This window comes from Arachis ipaensis, chromosome B05 (genome assembly GCF_000816755.2).
Source record: "Arachis ipaensis cultivar K30076 chromosome B05, Araip1.1, whole genome shotgun sequence".
Lineage (NCBI taxonomy): Eukaryota > Viridiplantae > Streptophyta > Magnoliopsida > Fabales > Fabaceae > Arachis > Arachis ipaensis.
In genome coordinates this window covers 123,324,303-123,331,194 of record NC_029789.2, presented here as the reverse complement: position 1 = coordinate 123,331,194, position 6,892 = coordinate 123,324,303, and the positions used below count along the sequence as shown (strand labels likewise).

Sequence of the window (6,892 nt, the reverse complement as noted above, 5' to 3'; positions counted from 1 at the left end):
ATCGGAGATCCCTAAAGCTTGCCAAGCTAGTTGGCTTTTGGACAATCCCGAATACAATGTAAAACCGATTCCTGACCTGAGAAACATCGTGGACAACTATCCGTGTACGAAATGCCCCTCCTAAAACGAAAGGCAACAGTAGGAAGAGCCCCCGAAGACATAGCCAGGTCAAAAATTTGTGCTTTTCTGGAACATGTTGACGCCAAAGCCAAAGCCAATTACCCCTATTCTTCCAACTAAACATCTTCTTACTGAGTCACAAATAACCACTACGAGTATCATAAACCTTTGAAGCCACACCAGTCCAACACCAACCGACTTTTAAACCAACTTGAACATCTAGGTTGTAAGAGTTAATGTTGCTCTACAGAGACTGATGCAGAGGAGAATAGATATTCTCAAGGTTCCACTGTCCAGATGACCAAAGATCTAAGATCCTGAGATCCGAATCAGAAATGTGAACATAATCCATCTCCTGACACAGTCGCCTCTCTTCTCCATTTATAAAACCAAAAATTCTGTTCCAAATCTCTAATGCACCAAATAAAACCTTCCTTCAAGATATTCCAAACTCGACATATACTCTTCCAAACATAAGATCCCCTTCCTCGAGACCGACTAAAACAATCATCCTTAGAAGAATGGTATTTCTCCGTCAACAGTTGAACCCATAGCTTGTCAGGATGGTGAAAAAGTTGTCAAACTAGCTTTCTAAGAAGAGCAATATTAGCACAAAAAGGATCTCTAATTCCTAGACCTCCAAACTTCTTAGAGTGACTAACACTTTCCAGTTAACTAGATTCAGGCCTCTACCATCAGTTTGACCCTTCCATAGAAAGTTTCGCATCATGGATTCTATCTTATTAGTTACCCCTTTAGGGAAGAGAGATACCTGCATGTGGTAAGTAGGAATCGCAGTCACTACCGAATTGAGCAAACAGAGTCTACCCGCCTTATTAAGCAATCTCCCTTTCTAGCTGGCTAGCCTTCCCCGAATCTTGTCCAGAACATCGTTGAAGGTTGCGCGTGTCATCCGAGAGTGATTAAGGTTCACCCCTAAATACTTGCCCAAGTTCTGGACGAATCTGATGGAGGACACTCCGGTGAAAATCTCTTTTCTTGTCGCTGAAACATTCCTGGAGTATAGCGCTTTAGATTTCTCCCCATTAACCTTCATCCCAGAGGCCTTACAGAAATTTTCCAAAGCTTCCATTACAGTTTGAACTTGTTGTTTTTTGGCTTTACAGAAAAGAAGCAAATCATCGGCAAACATCAAATGAGAAATTTTTGGACCCCCTCTAGAAATAGCAACCGGCTTCCACAAGCCCCTATCAACTTGCTGATTAATAGAGCAGGACAATCTCTCCATACACAACACAAACAGATACAGTGATATAGGATCTCTTTGCTTAAGACCCCTGCTTGGAGTGAAGCTATTTAATCTATCCCCATTCCAGAGGATAGACAGAGAGAAAACAGTGACACTACGACAAATACAAATTAAATTCACTACTGAAAATATTATCTAACCTTATTTTTTCGTCTTCTTTAAAATACAAAATAGATTAAAAGTAATAGTACTTTATCTTCACCAAAAAATCATTGTACTTTATACCGCTCTGTTCTTGTTTTGCTGTAACTCAAATCAAGAATTCAAAATTGGAGGTATATCGGGAATAAAAAAAATTCTCCAAATCGTATAGATAATTCAACATAAGATTTGGCATTAGCTATGTTGAAATAAGTACTTTAGTAGCTATTTCATTAGGTCCTGAATTCGATCCCTCAATTTTATGAATACATAACACTATATCACCACGAATATAGCGTGATTTTTAATGGAGGTTTAGGTGACAAAGACATTTCATTAGTCCTGGTGGTGGATATCTTACAAAAATAGAAAAATTAATCTATTAAACATGATGTGCACTAATTACTTGAAACATTTATGGCCTTAACACTGGTTTCTGTTATGAATATTATACTTTCCTAAGAGTGCTAATAAGTAAGTGGGGAGTGCTAATAAGGCTTCATTTTGTTCTGCAGTAAATTCAGAATTGACATGAAACCAGAAAAACAATGAATTAGGATCACAAGTTACAATCTCGAATCTACAAAACAAAACAAAAAATGAAAATGGATTATTTAGGGGAAAAAATAAAAAGAATAGAAGGAAAAGAACAAGGGTAGGAAGTACAAGTCAATCCAACCATTCCACTATAAAACTTATGATGTATGCAAATCATCATCGAATATATAGGATCAGTTGCAAATTCTTATCTTAAAATTGAAAGTGATCAAATTCAAGTGTCCTCAAGTAACCACTTTCCGTTCCTACTACTTTAGTACTTTGTCCAGTTGTGAAAGTGTGGTCACAAGAAAACAGTAATACAGTATTAGAGACCGGAAAGTGGAGGATCAGTTTAATCCAAAACAGATATTTTTTATTTTTTATAGAAAAACATATGTTCCATACAAAATTAATAAATTATTTTTTGTACAACATATAACTCAACACATATATTCCGAACTGTGAACAAGAGTAGAGTAAGATAGAGATATTTGATGGATAGAAGGGGTTGTTACAAGGAACTGGTGCCATTTGTGGTGCTTGTGGCGAATGAATGCAGCAACACAGGCTTGTTCACTCTCTTCAAAGCAGCCAGCAATGGAGGCATGAGCAACTATGTCTTTGTTCCATATGCTTATTCTGTTTCAACCATTGTACTCTGTCCTATCACTTTCTTCTATAGAAGGTTAGTAATTAGCAACAAACCCTCCAAGAAAAAACATCAACACTTGATGGATTTATATGAATTCATCTTGTTTTTGCAGATCAAGAGTGGTTCCTCCACTGAGTTTCTCAATCATTTCCAAAATTGCCCTTCTTGGGGTCATAGGGTAAGTCAACTATTCCTATATATACCTTTTTCTTTGAGTTGACTTTTGGAATTCACCATCATTAAGGCTCTTTTCACCCTTAATTGTTGTGAATTTTTTGCAGATGTTCATCACAGATGCTGGGGTATGCTGGAATTAGTTACAGTAATCCCACACTTTCCTCAGCTATCAGTATTCAAGTTCTCTGGCAGCTGTTCAACTCTTTTGCCATTCTTGTTGCTGTAATCAAGTACTCGTTCATTGCTGCTTTCACCTTCATACTTGCCATCATTTGCAGGTTCCTTTCTCTTTCTCAATTTATGGATTTACCTGTACAATCATCATTTGCTGCTCAAAGGTGTTTCAAAGAAGAAAAAAAAATGGTCAGAAAATAAAAATCAGTCCAAGTCAAATCAAAGTTATCTTATTTTGTATTTATTAATTACAGTTGGAATAAATTATCAATATTAGATATATAAGTGATGTACTTGTAAATACTAAGTATGCCAACGAACTATAACTCAAATAGTATAGTCTCTCCATCCTCACTTAGAGGTCTCGGATTCGAGTCTCACTCTTAACTTTAGAAAAAAATGTAAATACTACATATATGAAATTATAAATCTTAAATAAGGTAACTTTGACTCCCTAAAATTATCGAACTTTCCATATTCTTTGGACAACAAACCCCGCCAATCCCTCAAGAGGAATATGAGAATTAAAATGATGGTATTTTAATTTCCTGAAATTAAATTTACTTGAGAATAATTTTTAAAACTTTGAACCAAACATGAAAATATAATATTCTCATTTTAAAATTCTTAGGAATTATTTATAATTTTCCCAAACCACACACATCCTTAAGGTAATCTTATACATCGATATTATATTTCAGTAAATATTACAAGCCAGTGCTTTATTGAAAAAAACAATTAAAAATTGACTAGTGTTAAACTGTTAGCTCAAATGTAATACAAATACAAGAGGAAAATTGTCACAACAATTTTTTTAAACCTTAGTGTGGTTGTCATATTACCCTGAAATTATGATTGCAGACTGCAATTAAATCATGTTTGGCATATAAGAAAGTATTTGATTATCAGAAAGATTTAGAGAAGTATATGTTTTCCATTCATAACCTTATTGCAATTACATGCAGGTAATAATTTCTTTCTGAATCACTGTCTTAGTATCTTACCCTATTATCCATTCTTGTTCCGTGTTATGTTTGTTTTTCACAATGCTATTACTACCACAACTAAGGATGGAAAAGATAGATGTAAAAACTAGAACAACCCAAGCTAAAATTGTGGGAAGCATAATATCAATAGGAGGTGCATTTATAGTGACATTCTACAAAGGCCCATCCATCATTATTGCTGATGATTCCCCTTCTCTCCATCTTGTTCAACGATTAAATGGAAACTTTGAATCAGTGGATACAAATTGGGTCATTGGTGGTTTTCTTCTCACAGCTGGCAATATCCTACTCACACTATGGTTCATTCTACAGGTACATATACTTTTGTTAATATGAACATTTTAAAATACATCTTCTTAGACGTAGGATAGTATATGTGATATTGTGAATGTCACATGTATGATGGGCCAGTGGTTCAATTAGTGAATTGAATTTCTCCTTATTATGTCCTTATTTTCTGAACTTTATGACGATTCTATGATAATTATTTGACAGGTGGAAATCTTGAAGGAGTTTCCAGATGAGCTATCTATGGTCTGCTTTTACAACTTGTTTGCTGCCATATTTGCATATGCTTTTGGTTTAATAGCAGAGACAAATCCAAGTGCTTATAATACATTTTGTATATTTAGGGAATATTTAATAAGTTCTTGAGCAGTGCAATATATGCATGGGGAATACACTTAAAGGGTCCTGTATATGTAGCAATGTTCAAGCCACTCTCAATTGTTATTGCTGTTGCCATGGGTATCATGTTCCTTGGGGATATTCTACATGTTGGAAGGTAATTATTATGTTCAATTTTATTTTATTCATTTTTTTCTTTTTGGAACATGGTGCTTAAGTAAATAGAGAAGAATTCCATATAAACAAAGCAATTTATATTCCTTACACTTACCAATTTTGTGTTTGAATTTGATTGGAAAAAGAAAAAAATGCTACTTGCACACCAAAAATCAGCTACTAAGTATATGTGTATAAATACATTTATATTTCAATATGTATTCGAATAGATGGCTGATTTTTTGTATACACGTAGTATTATTGTTTATAAAATCATCAAAGAATGAACCAGAATATGTATGTTACAGTGATTTCAAAGAAGAATGTTGAGAATATGTTAGATTAACAACTAAATATTAGGCCAAAAATAAGGCCGTTGATATAAAATTCAAAACTGTTATGCGCACATTACAGGCATTTTGAGTTGGTATTTTAAACCCAGTAAAAATGTATTGGAAACTTTGCATCAGGCAGAACTCATCCATAAAATTTTCACCTCAGTTTTTAGCCAACATATCCTTAAGCGAAACATTGGTGAAGAATCCTTCATGCACCACTCTGCTTCTTGAATTGTTCCCATATTTCCCTAGTTGAATATATAGAACTGCCAATGAAGCTAAGCAAAATCTTTTTTTTTTTTTTTTGTATTTTTTATCAGTAATGCAATTATTAAGAGAAGTGTAATTCATCAATAGGTTAGAGTGATTAAAAGTTTAATTATATTGTGTGAATACAAGATTGATTAATTAAGATTAAGACGTGGTAAAAGAAAAAGAGGCACAATACGTGATTTTGCTTTTCTTACTAACATATGAAGATACATAAAAGTAAAGAAAAATTAAAACATCACTATTTAAACACACATACATAAAAGAAAACTATAATATTATATAATATGGAAAGGGTTTCAAGTATACCAGAAATATTAGTGCTTCAATAATTTTAGCAGTTAATCTCAGTCATAAAATAAATACATAGGTGAAATCAATGGCTAAAATCACTGGAACGCCATTATTTCCGGAATACTTGGAAAATTTCCCATAGTATATGGCTATTAACCATTTTTTTTTTATTTTCATAACATGATGGTCTCTGAATTATGCAGCATAATTGGAGCTACAGTAACATCAGTTGGATTTTACACTGTAATGTGGGGCAAAGCAACAGAGGAGAAGGAGGAAGAAGTTGTTGGAAGCCATGAATCACCAACTAGTGAGCATGAGCATGTTCCTCTCTTGCAAAGCTGTAAAACAGTAAATTCTCAAAAGAATGTAGATGTAAATGTATAATAGACATAAATACAGCTCCAATGAAAGCTGTTTAAATTACAAAGACAGTGTATACCAGAAACTTTAACGTTGATATAGAAAACAATTACAAAGACGGTGTATTATCCTTATTAGATAACATAGGATAAGCTTCAACAACATATAACTGATCCCATGCAATTTTCCTTTTTGAGAAAATTACTCTAAAAGATCATTAGTATGAGTTTTATTAAGAAAGATTGGTTAAAATAAAATTAAAAGAAAACAAAAATTTATTAAGTTAAAATAAAACTTTTTAAGTCATAAGTAATTTATTTACTCATTACTAGCTAGTATAAATTAAATGAAAACGAAAATTTCAGCAAAAAAGTTTTCATAAACGTTTTAATCTAAGCTGCTAAACTGACCAGATTCATGGGTTCGTGGCCATAGCTTTCTGCCAGAATATTGAGTTATGATGAACTCTGATGTTGTATGCTCAAGGACTAATTTGCATATTGTTAAAATAAAAAAAAATATCGTTTTATTATCATGAGTAACATAGGGTCAAATGTAAAATTGAAAGACCTGCAAATAAAATTCTGCTTGACCTAGTGCAATTAGAATTTGAATTTATTAATTGCTTATTTTGTACAGGATGGACAGTGGTGAAATTCTATTTTTGTGGAAAGTAATGATCAATTGAATAATAATACACAAGAATTAATTAAATTACTATAAGATCATATTACTCCTGTTGAAAATAATGAACGAAGGTCAA

At 33.1% G+C, this 6,892-nt stretch overlaps 1 pseudogene; it reads left to right on the top strand.

The window, feature by feature from the left end:
* Positions 2,289–6,247, top strand: LOC107643996 (annotated as a pseudogene).